Source organism: Pleurodeles waltl, chromosome 12, assembly GCF_031143425.1.
Source record: "Pleurodeles waltl isolate 20211129_DDA chromosome 12, aPleWal1.hap1.20221129, whole genome shotgun sequence".
In the NCBI taxonomy this organism is placed as follows: domain Eukaryota; kingdom Metazoa; phylum Chordata; class Amphibia; order Caudata; family Salamandridae; genus Pleurodeles; species Pleurodeles waltl.
In genome coordinates, this window is record NC_090451.1 from 108,895,606 (window position 1) to 108,911,430 (window position 15,825).

At 46.6% G+C, this 15,825-nt stretch overlaps 1 non-coding gene across 1 annotated transcript; it reads left to right on the forward strand.

The window, feature by feature from the left end:
• The first annotated feature begins 15,362 nt into the window (after positions 1 to 15,362).
• Positions 15,363 to 15,434, forward strand: TRNAH-GUG (transfer RNA histidin (anticodon GUG)). The gene has a single exon. It is a non-coding gene; the product is annotated as a tRNA-His (tRNA).
• Positions 15,435 to 15,825: the final 391 nt, after the last annotated feature.

The window sequence follows — 15,825 nt, forward strand, 5'->3', positions numbered from 1 at the left end:
TGCAGGTTTGCAGGCTTCCAGCGCGGTCAGCGGTCGTTTCCTTATCAGAAGGTGAAGAGAGAGATGCATTCGTTATCTGAAGTTTCCCCAGAGACAGAGACCCTAAATAGCCAGAAAAGAGGGTTTGGCTACTTAGGAGAGAGGATAGGCTACTAACACCTGAAGGAGCCTATCAGCAGGAGTCTCTGACGTCACCTGGTGGCACTGGCCACTCAGAGCAGTCCAGTGTGCCAGCAGCACCTCTGTTTCCAAGATGGCAGAGGTCTGGAGCACACTGGAGGAGCTCTGGACACCTCCCAGGGGAGGTGCAGGTCAGGGGAGTGGTTACTCCCCTTTCCTTTGTCCAGTTTCGCGCCAGAGCAGGGGCTAAGGGGTCCCTGAACCGGTGTAGACTGGCTTATGCAGAATTGGGCACCTCTGTGCCCAACAAAGCATTTCCAGAGGCTGGGGGAGGCTACTCCTCCCCTGCCTTCACACCATTTTCCAAAGGGAGAGGGTGTCACACCCTCTCTCAGAGGAAGTTCTTTGTTCTGCCATCCTGGGCCAGGCCTGGCTGGACCCCAGGAGGGCAGATGCCTGTCTGAGGGGTTGGCAGCAGCAGCAGCTGCAGTGAAACCCCAGGAAGGGCAGTTTGGCAGTACCAGGGTCTGTGCTACAGACCACTGGGATCATGGGATTGTGCCAACTATGCTAGGATGGCATAGAGAGGGCAATTCCATGATCATAGACATGTTACATGGCCATATTCGGAGTTACCATTGTGAAGCTACATATAGGTAGTGACCTATATGTAGTACACGCGTGTAATGGTGTCCCCGCACTCACAAAGTTCAGTGAATTGGCTCTGAACAAGGTGGGGGCACCTTGGCTAGTGCCAGGGTGGCCACACACTAAGTAACTTTGCACCTAACCTTTACCAGGTAAAGGTTAGACATATAGGTGACTTATAAGTTACTTAAGTGCAGTGTAAAATGGCTGTGAAATAACGTGGACGTTATTTCACTCAGGCTGCAGTGGCAGGCCTGTGTAAGAATTGTCAGAGCTCCCTATGGGTGGCAAAAGAAATGCTGCAGCCCATAGGGATCTCCTGGAACCCCAATACCCTGGGTACCTCAGTACCATATACTAGGGAATTATAAGGGTGTTCCAGTAAGCCAATGTAAATTGGTAAAAATGGTCACTAGCCTGTTAGTGACAATTTGAAAGTAATGAGAGAGCATAACCACTGAGGTTCTGGTTAGCAGAGCCTCAGTGAGACAGTTAGGCACCACACAGGGAACACATACATGCATACCTATGAGCACTGGGGTCCTGTGTGACAGGGTCCCAGTGACACATACATATAGGCCACAACCTTATGAGCACTGGGGTCCTGACTAGCAGGATCCCAGTGACACATAACAAACATACTGAAAACATAGTGTTTTCACTATGAGCACTGAGGCCTGGCTATCAGGATCCCAGTGAGACAGTGAAAACAGTGACAAACACCCTGACATACACTCACAAACAGGCCAAAAGTGGGGGTAACAAGGCTAGAAAGAGGCTACCTTCTCACAGTTATGCTCTCTCATTTCTTTCCAAATTGTCACTGACAGGCTAGTGACCATTTTTACCAATTTACATTGGCTTACTGGAACACCCTTATAGTTCCCTAGTATATGGTACTGAGGTACCCAGGGTATTGGGGTTCCAGGAGATCCCTATGGGCTGCAGCATTTCTTTTGCCACCCATAGGGAGCTCTGACAATTCTTACACAGGCCTGCCACTGCAGCCTGAGTGAAATAACGTCCACGTTATTTTACAGCCATTTTACACTGCACTTAAGTAACTTATAAGTCACCTATATGTCTAACCTTTACCTGGTAAAGGTTAGGTGCAAAGTTACTTAGTGTGAGGGCACCCTGGCACTAGCCAAGGTGCCCCCACATTGTTCAGAGCCAATTCCCTGAACTTTGTGAGTGCGGGGACACCATTACACGCGTGCACTACATATAGGTCACTACCTATATGTAGCTTCACCATGGTAACTCCGAATATGGCCATGTAACATGTCTATGATCATGGAATTGCCCCCTCTATACCATCCTGGCATAGTTGGCACAATCCCATGATCCCAGTGGTCGGTAGCACAGACCCTGGTACTGCCAAACTGCCCTTCCTGTGGTTTCACTGCAGCTGCTGCTGCTGCCAACCCCTCAGACAGGCAGCTGCCCTCCTGGGGTCCAGCCAGGCCTGGCCCAGGATGGCAGAACAAAGAACTTCCTCTGAGAGAGGGTGTGACACCCTCTCCCTTTGGAAAATGGTGTGAAGGCAGGGGAGGAGTAGCCTCCCCCAGCCTCTGGAAATGCTTTGTTGGGCACAGATGTGCCCAATTCTGCATAAGCCAGTCTACACCGGTTCAGGGACCCCTTAGCCCCTGCTCTGGCGCGAAACTGGACAAAGGAAAGGGGAGTGACCACTCCCCTGACCTGCACCTCCCCTGGGAGGTGTCCAGAGCTCCTCCAGTGTGCTCCAGACCTCTGCCATCTTGGAAACAGAGGTGCTGCTGGCACACTGGACTGCTCTGAGTGGCCAGTGCCACGAGGTGACGTCAGAGACTCCTGCTGATAGGCTCCTTCAGGTGTTAGTAGCCTTTCCTCTCTCCTAGGTAGCCAAACCCTCTTTTCTGGCTATTTAGGGTCTCTGTCTCTGGGGAAACTTTAGATAACGAATGCATGAGCTCAGCCGAGTTCCTCTGCATCTCTCTCTTCACCTTCTGATAAGGAAACGACCGCTGACCGCGCTGGAAGCCTGCAAACCTGCAACATAGTAGCAAAGACGACTACTGCAACTCTGTAACGCTGATCCTGCCGCCTTCTCGACTGTTTTCCTGCTTGTGCATGCTGTGGGGGTAGCCTGCCTCCTCTCTGCACCAGAAGCTCCGAAGAAATCTCCCGTGGGTCGACGGAATCTTCCCCCTGCAACCGCAGGCACCAAAAAGCTGCATTACCGGTCCCTTGGGTCTCCTCTCAGCACGACGAGCGAGGTCCCTCGAATCCAGCGACTCTATCCAAGTGACCCCCACAGTCCAGTGACTCTTCAGTCCAAGTTTGGTGGACGTAAGTCATTGCCTCACCTCGCTGGGCTGCATTGCTGGGAACCGCGACTTTGCAGCTACTCCGGCCCCTGTGCACTTTCGGCGGAAATCCTTTGTGCACAGCCAAGCCTGGGTCCACGGCACTCTAACCTGCATTGCACGACTTTCTAAGTTGGTCTCCGGCGACGTGGGACTCCTTTGTGCAACTTCGGCGAGCACCGTTTCACGCATCCTCGTAGTGCCTGTTTCTGGAACTTCTCCGGATGCTACCTGCTTTAGTGAGGGCTCTTTGTCTTGCTCAACGTCCCTTCTCTCTTCAGGTCCAATTTGCGACCTCCTGGTCCCTCCTGGGCCCCAGCAGCGTCCAAAAACGCCAAACGCACGATTTGCATGTAGCAAGGCTTGTTGGCATCCTTCCGGCGGGAAAACACTTCTGCACGACTCTCCCATGCTAGAGGGATCCGTCCACCAAAGGGGAAGTCTCTAGCCCTTTTCGTTCCTGCAGAAACCTCAGCTTCTTCTGTCCAGTCGAAGCTTCTTTGCACCCGCAGCTGGCATTTCCTGGGCATCTGCCCATCTCCGACTTGCTTGTGACTTTTGGACTTGGTCCCCTTGTTCCACAGGTACCCTAGATTGGAAATTCACAGTGGTTGCATTGCTGGTTTGTGTCTTTCCTGCATTATTCCTCTAACACGACTACTTTGTCCTTAGGGGAACTTTAGTGTACTTTGCACTCACTTTTCAGGGTCTTGGGGAGGGTTATTTTGCTAACTCTCACTATTTTCTAATAGTCCCAGCGACCCTCTACAAGGTCACATAGGTTTGGGGTCCATTCGTGGTTCGCATTCCACTTTTGGAGTATATGGTTTGTGTTGCCCCTATCCCTATGTTTCCCCATTGCATCCTATTGTAACTATACATTGTTTGCACTGTTTTCTAAGACTATACTGCATATTTTTGCTATTGTGTATATATATCTTGTGTATATTTCCTATCCTCTCACTGAGGGTACACTCTAAGATACTTTGGCATATTGTCATAAAAATAAAGTACCTTTATTTTTAGTATAACTGTGTATTGTGTTTTCTTATGATATTGTGCATATGACACTAGGTGGTACTGTAGTAGCTTCACACGTCTCCTAGTTCAGCCTAAGCTGCTCTGCTAAGCTACCATTATCTATTAGCCTAAGCTGCTAGACACCCTATACACTAATAAGGGATAATTGGGCCTGGTGCAAGGTGCAAGTACCCCTTGGTACTCACTACAAGCCAGTCCAGCCTCCTACATCCACTCCACTCCATCTCACACAATATCACTCAATGGCACTACATGCGCTCTACTCTATGCCACTCTACTGCACACTACTCTATGCTGTGCCACTCTACACTACTCTCCTGTAGGCCTTTCTACTCTATGCCACTTTTTTCTCTGCTCCTCTCTACACCACAGTGTCACTCCATGCAACGCGACAGTATGCTACTCAACTCCACAACACTCTACTTCATGCAGTCCGACTCCACTCCTCCTAATTCTTTGCCACGCCTCTCCATGACACACTGTTCTCTGACTCTATGCCATTCCATGCCACTTCACTCTACACCACACTATGCCACTCTACACCACACTACTTTACTCTATGCTACTCTATGCCATTCTATGCAACCTCACTCCTCTCTACCCCACTCTGCTCTATGCCACTCCATTCCTCACAATGCTATTCAACGCCATGCCAAGGCACACCAATTCATTATATTCCACTGTATTCTATGACACATTACGTCACTCTACTCTTTGCACTTCAATCTACTCCCTTCTATGACCCTTCATTCATCACCACTCCATTGTTTGCTAGTCAAGTTTACGCCACTTCATTCCACACAATGCAACTCTAAAGCAGTATGCACCAAGCAGCTGAATGTGTCTGAAGAGACATCCAGAAAAGAAAAAAACAACAATATGTGGGGGCCTGTTCCGAACCCCTCCTGGCCTGGAGGAGTTTGGTCGGCCGTGGATTAAGTTTTTGCAGTGTTCACTTCCCCGACCCAGCACTCATAGAACACTTGAGACTTGCAGGGCAGAGTGGTGGATCTTGTTAAGAAGTCTGGGCTTCTTGGTTTATGGGGAGTCTTGTCACTGGAAGCACAGAGGTAAATATTTGCTGTGATCTGCTACTCAAAGAAAAGACCCTAATCTAACTTGAAAAGATGGGTTTTAAACAAACGCTAAATCTATCCACTCCACGGACACTTTGACCTTTTAAAAGCCTATCAGAGCCACACCAGGGTAGTCTTTTCAGAGCCCAAGTAGCTCGCCGTGATCGTATGGTGGTGCGTTGTGGTCGCAGCAACCTCGGTTCGAATCCGAGTCACGGCATTGCGGGTGGAAATGTCACGGCAGTTGGGCAGCATTTTTATTCTCACTTCTTAATATTTACATGAGTTAAGAGCTTGAACCTAATTTCAACGGTGAAATTAAATGTCTTTGAAGAACGCGTTAACAATGTTATTATTTATTTCACCTTTCTGCGCTTTTACGTTTGTGGCGGTCCTGATGTGAAAAGTATAAGCTACAGTTTGGTTTCACGGGACCCGGTCAGCAAGAGGGATGGATGTCTGTGTCTCCTGTACCTGCAGCGCCGAGGCTCCTGTACTGACGCGGAGTAGCTTTCAATGTTGAAAGGGATCCTGCTAGTCAAATATCAGTTTTTGCAGCAATTCAGGCCGCGAAGAAAAAAGGTCTAAAAATAAATATTTGTATAGAAAGTAAGACTGAGCTCCCAAGGGTCTGAAAGAAAGAGGCGACGGAGAAGGACACTGAGAGGCGCACTCACCCAATCAGCGTTTGGCTTCATCATCCCGCACCCGACGGATCACTGGGCAGCTAGAGGGAAAGTTTTAAAACTTAAGCCAAGTTTATTAGTCGTGGTCGAATCGTGAATTACACAATTACGCTCCTTTGTGGAATTTGGAGTAATGTGGGGAAAGACATCTACCCAAGAGCGGAGGAAAAGAGCGCGAGCAGCGGCTGTTGTGCCAGTTCTGTTGCATTTAGAGCGATTTTCTTGTGCAAAGTGTATATCAGGTTCCTTTCGGATCTGAGCGTGTATTTTGCACCAGGAAAATAGCCTTGTGTAATTCTGTACAACCTCGCATAATGTTGCTGTAATTTCGCGTAATTACACTGCAGTGAGTTACACTGGTTACGCCCATCCCTACATTTGACTCATGTTTAACAGAGAGGTCCGTCCATCCATTGATCCATTCATCTGTCCATCCATCTTTTTGCCCGTGTGCCTGCTTATCTATCTGCTCACCTACCTGTGCGTGACTGTGAACCTGTCTAACAGAGTGTTGATGCCTGGCTGTATGCTTTGTTAACACTATAACGCTCATAGGGACATTGAGGAGGACATCTTGGCGCTATGTTTTTTTTTGGTATGAAGCAACCGTTTTCAAATCCTGACAGTCCACACAAAGTTGATCATTTCTGATCCCATTTTCGTACCAACAGCTGCTTCTCTATATACTTATCGGTCCACGTCTATTACTACATGTGCTTTCTATTTACCTTTCTATTTCAATCTGGGTATCTGCCTTACTGCCTATTTCTGCCCATCTCTGTTTATTTTAACACTTTAAAGCCTACATGCTGACTACCAAGGTCTTTGTGGCGTGGTTCTTTCTAAAGCAGGCGCGTGTGATTTACAGCGGTTTCTGTGAAGCTGATTATATCTCATCCATGATTTACTAACAGCTACATACCTGCCTTTCTGTCTACAAACCTGTACAGATGCATCGGTGCATGTGGCTTATTTATGACGATCTGTTAAACCTTCTATCCGTCCTTCTATCTGTGCAACTGTCTTACAGTTCCCCCTCTTTTATGTTGTTACAACACTATTTGTTAAACAAACCTTCACAGTCAGAAGGGCTTCCAGGCGCTGTTATTTATTAAAAAAAACTGCAAAGAACACCAGTTTATGCAATGTTGATGACATTTACTTCACCCCTTTATTGTTGCATTAATGGGTTTTCAAGTCACAAAACGGGTCCCTGATGAAGCCCAAGTGGACTTCTGAGCTGCTGTAGCTCTGTGGGGTCTCCAGCTCTCCTAGGGCCTCAGATCTACCACTACAACACCAGCCATACCCTAAGTTGTGCAGTAGATTTTTTATTTTATTTATTTATTGGTATTTCAGATGGTACATATTATTCACAGGATTGTAACAGGTTGCAGAGCTGTATGAATCTCCTTTCCATGACAACTTTTGAACAGTTACCCATTACTGCTATTATATTATGTTACCACCACGCTGAGGGCTGTTCCTTGCATAAATCTGTAAGCAGGCTTGTGATCTGTAGTGTGGGCCTCCTGTGGGTCTCCGGTTCAGTGCTGTATGCCCATGGAGCAGGGTGGTCGGATCCCACCATTTCCAGCTCTGGCACGTCAGGTACTCATCATCTCTTATTACAACAAATAACAAGCAAGCCAAACAACTTGCCCAGAAACCGAGACCTAACTATGCATCGTGTGAGTGTGTCTACAGCTGTATGGGGCCCAGCCGGGGGGGGGGAAGGGACCCAGGGGAACCCTCCCCAGTGTATGACCTTCCAGGGAGGTCTAGGAGAGGTGTGTTTGTCGTGCTCCTAACTCCGCAAGTTAAGAGGCCCATCTGCATCGTCATCATAGTCATATCAGGAGTGTTCCATGCTCCCGCCACCTCTGCCCATAGGGGAGCTATCTGTCTGTTCCTCAGCCCTCTCATTTCTTCCCTCTGAAGTGCCCTTTCTTCTGCCTTGCCAAGGAAGTGATGTCTGCTTATAGCACGTGTCCTACTTTTATAATGTTTTCAGGGCACTTCGCCCACTTCATATCTAGCCAAAATCCTTTAGCACTGGGAGACGACGTGTCTGCTGAATATCTTACCTCCACCATTGGGGGTATAAAAGGTGTACTTTGGCTCTGTTGTAAATTATTATATAGGGCTCAATTTGGTTGGGTTGTGAATTGCTGTCAAGCTCTAAATCTCAGAATTCTCTTAGTCACACCTTTTTATGTCTTGCGTACACAGTGAATGTGCTGTGAGACATATTGTTTAGAATTCAGTGGGCTTACCACACGCCCATAGCTTACTTACCATTAATTGTCTTCTATGTCACTCACATTTGCAATATTTCGATTGCTTAGCTCCCATAGACTGAATCTTCCTTTCTTGTGTTCATTCCTCCATGGAGGATGGACCAAGTACATGTGTTCTTTTCGTCTTTCTACAGTACGCTATTTTTTATATTTTAAAAGTGTTTTCGTATCATTCTTGGATGTGCAATGTGCTTTCCAACATTCATGACAAGCATACAGCTTATTTTTCACCCTAAACGCCGTCTCTATTGACACTTTAGTTACTTTCTCACACTGTATTCCTCTGCATGACTATACTCGACTCCCCTCAGTGCCACTGTACTCTACACTGTGCAACTCTATACCACTCCACTCTACTCAGTTCTACTCCACTCTAATCTACATTGTTCCACTCTATCACTCCACTCTATGCCACTCTAATCTATGCCACTCCACTATACGCCACTTCACTCCACTTTATGCTACTCCATTCTATGCCACTCCACCTGTCACTCTCTGCTATGCCCCTCTACTCCACTCCACTCTACTCTATGCCAATTCCCTTCATTCCTCTCTACGCCACCCTACTTCATAGAATGCCACTTTATGTGACTCTATGCCACTCTGCTCTACATCACTCTAGAATACTCAACTGAACTCTACTCTATACAATTCCACTCTACTTTACTCCTCTCCACTCTATGCCTCTCCACTCTATGCTACTCTACTCCAGTCTACTGTACGCCACTTTATTTGATCCCATTCTACTCTACGCCACTGTACACCACTCAACTCTATGCCACTCTACTCCGTTACACCCCTCTCTACTCTACGCTACTCTACTCCATGCTACTGTACTCCACTCTAAGCCACTGTACTCTCCACCACTAAGCTCTATTCCACTCTACTATATGCCACTCCATGCCACTCTAATCCACCCCACAGAATGCCACTCTACTCTATGCCACTCCACTCAACTCCATGCCATTCCACACTTTTGCACTCTACCCTACTCTGTGCCTCTCCATTCCACTCCATGCCACTCCACTCTATCCCACTACGCTCTACTCTAGTTCACTCTATGCCACTCCACTTTACTCTCTCCCACTCTACTCTATACTACTTCATTCCATGCCACTTCACTGTACTCCACTCCATCTCACACAATATCACTCAATGGCACTACATGCGCTCTACTCTATGCCACTCTACTGCACACTACTCTATGCTGTGCCACTCTACACTACTCTCCTGTAGGCCTCTCTACTCTATGCCACTTTTTACTCTGCTCCTCTCTACACCAAAGTGTCACTCCATGCAACGCGACTGTATGCTACTCAACTCCACAACACTCTACTTCATGCAGTCCGACTCCACTCCTCCTAATTCTTTGCCACCCCTCTCCATGACACACTGTTCTCTGACTCTATGTCATTCCATGCCACTTCACTCTACACCACACTATGCCACTCTACACCACACTACTTTACTCTATGCTACTCTATGCCATTCTATGCAACCTCACTCCTCTCTACCCCACTCTGCTCTATGCCACTCCATTCCTCACAATGCTATTCAACGCCATGCCAAGGCACACCACTTCATTATATTCTACTGTATTCTATGACACATTACGTCACTCTACTCTTTGCACTTCAATCTATTCCCTTCTATGACCCTCCATTCATCACCACTCCATTGTTTGCTAGTCAAGTTTACGCCACTTCATTCCACACAATGCAACTCTAAAGCAGTATGCACCAAGCAGCTGAATGTGTCTGAAGAGACACCCAGAAAAGAAAAAAACAACAATATGTGGGGGCCTGTTCCGAGCCCCTCCTGGCCTGGAGGAGTTTGGTCGGCCGTGGATTAAGTTTTTGCAGTGTTCACTTCCCCGACCCCAGCACTCATAGAACACTTGAGACTTGCAGGGCAGAGTGGTGGATCTTGTTAAGAAGTCTGGGCTTCTTGGTTTATGGGGAGTCTTGTCACTGGAAGCAGAGAGGTAAATATTTGCTGTGATCTGCTACTGAAAGAAAAGACCCTGATCTAACTTGAAAAGATGGGTTTTAAACAAACGCTAAATCTATCCACTCCACGGACACTTTGACCTTTTTTAAGCCTATCAGAGCCACACCAGGGTAGTCTTTTCAGAGCCCAAGTAGCTCGCCGTGATCGTATAGTGGTTAGTACTCTGCGTTGTGGCCGCAGCAACCTCGGTTCGAATCCGAGTCAAGGCATTGCGGGTGGCAATGTCACGGCAGTTGGGCAGCATTTTTATTCTCACTTCTTCATATTTACATGAGTTAAGAGCTTGAACCTAATTTCAACGGTGAAATTAAATGTCTTTGAAGAACGCGTTAACAATGTTATTATTTATTTCACCTTTTTGCGCTTTTACGTTTGTGGCGGTCCTGATGTGAAAAGTATGAGCTACAGTTTGGTTTCACGGGACCCGGTCAGCAAGAGGGATGGATGTCTGTGTCTCCTGTACCTGCAGCGCCGAGGCTCCTGTACTGACGCGGAGTAGCTTTCAATGTTGAAATGGATCCTGCTAGTCAAATATCAGTTTTTGCAGCAATTCAGGCCGCGAAGAAAAAAGGTCTAAAAATAAATATTTGTATAGAAAGTAAGACTGAGCTCCCAAGGGTCTGAAAGAAAGAGGCGACGGAGAAGGACACTGAGAGGCGCACTCACCCAATCAGCGTTTGGCTTCATCATCCCGCACCCGACGGATCACCGGGCAGCTAGAGGGAAAGTTTTAAAACTTAAGCCAAGTTTATTAGTCGTGGTCGAATCGTGAATTACACAATTAAGCTCCTTTGTGGAATTTGGAGTAATGTGGAGAAAGACATCTACCCAAGAGCGGAGGAAAAGAGCGCGAGCAGCGGCTGTTGTGCCAGTTCTGTTGCATTTAGAGCGATTTTCTTGTGCAAAGTGTATATCAGGTTCCTTTCGGATCTGAGCGTGTATTTTGCACCAGGAAAATAGCCTTGTGTAATTCTGTACAACCTCGCATAATGTTGCTGTAATTTCGCGTAATTACACTGCAGTGAGTTACACTGGTTACGCCCATCCCTACATTTGACTCATGTTTAACAGAGAGGTCCGTCCATCCATTGATCCATTCATCTGTCCATCCATCTTTTTGCCTGTGTGCCTGCTTATCTATCTGCTCACCTACCTGTGCGTGACTGTGAACCTGTCTAACAGATTGTTGATGCCTGGCTGTATGCTTTGTTAACACTATAACGCTCATAGGGACATTGAGGAGGACATCTTGGCGCTATGTTTTTTTTTGGTATGAAGCAACCGTTTTCAAATCCTGACAGTCCACACAAAGTTGATCATATGTGATCCCATTTTCGTACCAACAGCTGCTTCTCTATATACTTATCGGTCCACGTCTATTACTACATGTGCTTTCTATTTACTTTCTATTTCAATCTGGGTATCTGCCTTACTGCCTATTTCTGCCCATCTCTGTTTATGTTAACACTTTAAAGCCTACATGCTGACTACCAAGGTCTTTGTGGCGTGGTTATTTCTAAAGCAGGCGCGTGTGATTTACAGCGGTTTCTGTGAAGCTGATTATATCTCATCCATGATTTACTAACAGCTACATACCTGCCTTTCTGTCTACAAACCTGTACAGATGCATCGGTGCATGTGGCTTATTTATGACGATCTGTTTAACCTTCTATCCGTCCTTCTATCTGTGCAACTGTCTTACAGTTCCCCCTCTTTTATGTTGTTACAACACTATTTGTTAAACAAACCTTCACAGTCAGAAGGGCTTCCAGGCGCTGTTATTTATTAAAAAAACTGCAAAGAGCACCAGTTTATGCAATGTTGATGACATTTACTTCACCCCTTTATTGTTGCATTAATGGGTTTTCAAGTCACAAAATGGGTCCCTGATGAAGCCTAAGTGGACTTCTGAGCTGCTGTAGCTCTGTGGGGTCTCCAGCTCTCCTAGGGCCTCAGATCTACCACTACAACACCAGCCTTACCCTAAGTTGTGCAGTAGATTTTTTATTTTTTTTATTTATTGGTATTTCAGATGGTACATATTATTCATAGGATTGTAACAGGTTGCAGAGCTGTATGAATCTCCTTTCCATGACAACTTTTGAACAGTTACCCATTACTGCTATTATATTATGTTACCACCACGCTGAGGGCTGTTCCTTGCATAAATCTGTAAGCAGGCTTCTGATCTGTGGTGTGGGCCTCCTGTGGGTCTCCGGTTCAGCGCTGTATGCCCATGGAGCAGGGTGGTCGGTTCCCACCATTTCCAGCTCTGGCACGTCAGGTACTCATCATCTCTTATTACAACAAATAACAAGCAAGCCAAACAACTTGCCCAGAAACCGAGACCTAACTACGCATCGTGTGAGTGTGTCTACAGCTGTATGGGGCCCAGCCGGGGGGGGGAAGGGACCCAGGGGAACCCTCCCCAGTGTATGATCTTCCAGGGAGGTCTAGGAGAGGTGTGTTTGTCGTGCTCCTAACTCCGCAAGTTAAGAGGCCCATCTGCATCGTCATCATAGTCATGTCAGGAGTGTTCCATGCTCCCGCCACCTCTGCCCATAGGGGAGCTATCTGTCTGTTCCTCAGCCCTCTCATTTCTTCCCTCTGAAGTGCCCTTTCTTCTGCCTTGCCAAGGAAGTGATGTCTGCTTATAGCACGTGTCCTACTTTTATAATGTTTTCAGGGCACTTCGCCCACTTCATATCTAGCCAAAATCCTTTAGCACTGGGAGACCACGTGTCTGCTGAATATCTTACCTCCACCATTGGGGGTATAAAAGGTGTACTTTGGCTCTGTTGTAAATTATTATATAGGGCTCAATTTGGTTGGGTTGTGAATTGCTGTCAAGCTCTCAATCTCAGAATTCTCTTAGTCACACCTTTTTATGTCTTGCGTACACAGTGAATGTGCTGTGAGACATATTGTTTAGAATTCAGTGGGCTTACCACACGCCCACTGCTTACTTACCATTAATTGTTTTCTATGTCACTCACATTTGCAATATTTCGATTTCTTAGCTCCCATAGACTGAATCTTCCTTTCTTGTGTTCATTCCTCCATGGAGGATGGACCAAGTACATGTGTTCTTTTCGTCTTTCTACAGTATGCTATTTTTTATATTTTAAAAGTGTTTTCGTATCATTCTTGGATTTGCAATGTGCTTTCCAACATTCATGACAAGCATACAGCTTATTTTTCACCCTAAACGCCGTCTCTATTGACACTTTAGTTACTTTCTCACACTGTATTCCTCTGCATGACTATACTCTACTCCCCTCAGTGCCACTGTACTCTACATTGTGCAACTCTATACCACTCCACTCTACTCAGTTCTACTCCACTCTAATCTACATTGTTCCACTCTATCACTCCACTCTATGCCACTCTAATCTATGCCACTCCACTATACGCCACTTCACTCCACTTTATGCTACTCCATTCTATGCCACTCCACCCTGTCACTCTCTGCTATGCCCCTCTACTCCACTCCACTCCACTCTACTCTATGCCACTTCCCTTCATTCCTCTCTACGCCACCCTACTTCATAGAATGCCACTTTATGTGACTCTATGCCACTCTGCTCTACATCACTCTAGAATACTCAACTGAACTCTACTCTATACAATTCCACTCTACTTTACTCCTCTCCACTCTATGCCTCTCCACTCTATGCTACTCTACTCCAGTCTACTGTACGCCACTTTATTTTATCCCATTCTACTCTACGCCACTGTACACCACTCAACTCTATGCCACTCTACTCCGTTGCACCCCTCTCTACTCTACGCTACTCTACTCCATGCTACTATACTCCACTCTAAGCCACTGTACTCTCCACCACTAAGCTCTATTCCACTCTAGTATATGCCACTCCATGCCACTCTAATCCACCCCACAGAATGCCACTCTACTCTATGCCACTCCACTCAACTCCATGCCATTCCACACTTTTGCACTCTACCCTACTCTGTGCCTCTCCATTCCACTCCATGCCACTCCACTCTATCCCACTACGCTCTACTCTAGTTCACTCTATGCCACTCCACTTTACTCTCTCCCACTCTACTCTATACTACTTCATTCCATGCCACTTCACTGTACTCCACTCCACTCCATCTCACACAATATCACTCAATGGCACTACATGCGCTCTACTCTATGCCACTCTACTGCACACTACTCTATGCTGTGCCACTCTACACTACTCTCCTGTAGGCCTTTCTACTCTATGCCACTTTTTACTCTGCTCCTCTCTACACCACAGTGTCACTCCATGCAACGCGACTGTATGCTACTCAACTCCACAACACTCTACTTCATGCAGTCCGACTCCACTCCTCCTAATTCTTTGCCACCCCTCTCCATGACACACTGTTCTCTGACTCTGTGCCATTCCATGCCACTTCACTCTACACCACACTATGCCACTCTACACCACACTACTTTACTCTATGCTACTCTATGCCATTCAATGCAACCTCACTCCTCTCTACCCCACTCTGCTCTATGCCACTCCATTCCTCACAATGCTATTCAACGCCATGCCAAGGCACACCACTTCATTATATTCCACTGTATTCTATGACACATTACGTCACTCTACTCTTTGCACTTCAATCTACTCCCTTCTATGACCCTCCATTCATAACCACTCCATTGTTTGCTAGTCAAGTTTACGCCACTTCATTCCACACAATGCAACTCTAAAGCAGTATGCACCAAGCAGCTGAATGTGTCTGAAGAGACACCCAGAAAAGAAAAAAACAACAATATGTGGGGGCCTGTTCCGAGCCCCTCCTGGCCTGGAGGAGTTTGGTCGGCCGTGGATTAAGTTTTTGCAGTGTTCACTTCCCCGACCCCAGCACTCATAGAACACTTGAGACTTGCAGGGCAGAGTGGTGGATCTTGTTAAGAAGTCTGGGCTTCTTGGTTTATGGGGAGTCTTGTCACTGGAAGCAGAGAGGTAAATATTTGCTGTGATCTGCTACTCAAAGAAAAGACCCTGATCTAACTTGAAAAGATGGGTTTTAAACAAACGCTAAATCTGTCCACTCCACGGATACTTTGACCTTTTTTAAGCCTATCAGAGCCACACCAGGGTAGTCTTTTCAGAGCCCAAGTAGCTCGCCGTGATCGTATAGTGGTTAGTACTCTGCGTTGTGGCCGCAGCAACCTCGGTTCGAATCCGAGTCACGGCTGTAGGGCAGCATTTTTATTCTCACTTCTTAATATTTTCATGAGTTAAGAGCTTGAACCTAATTTCAACGGTGAAATTAAATGTCTTTGAAGAACGCGTTAACAATGTTATTATTTATTTCACCTTTCTGCACTTTTACGTTTGTGGCGGTCCTGATGTGAAAAGTATGAGCTACAGTTTGGTTTCACGGGACCCGGTCAGCAAGAGGGATGGATGTCTGTGTCTCCTGTACCTGCAGCGCCGAGGCTCCTGTACTGACGCGGAGTAGCTTTCAATGTTGAAAGGGATCCTGCTAGTCAAATATCAGTTTTTGCAGCAATTCAGGCCGCGAAGAAAAAAGGTCTAAAAATAAATATTTGTATAGAAAGTAAGACTGAGGTCCCAAGGGTCTG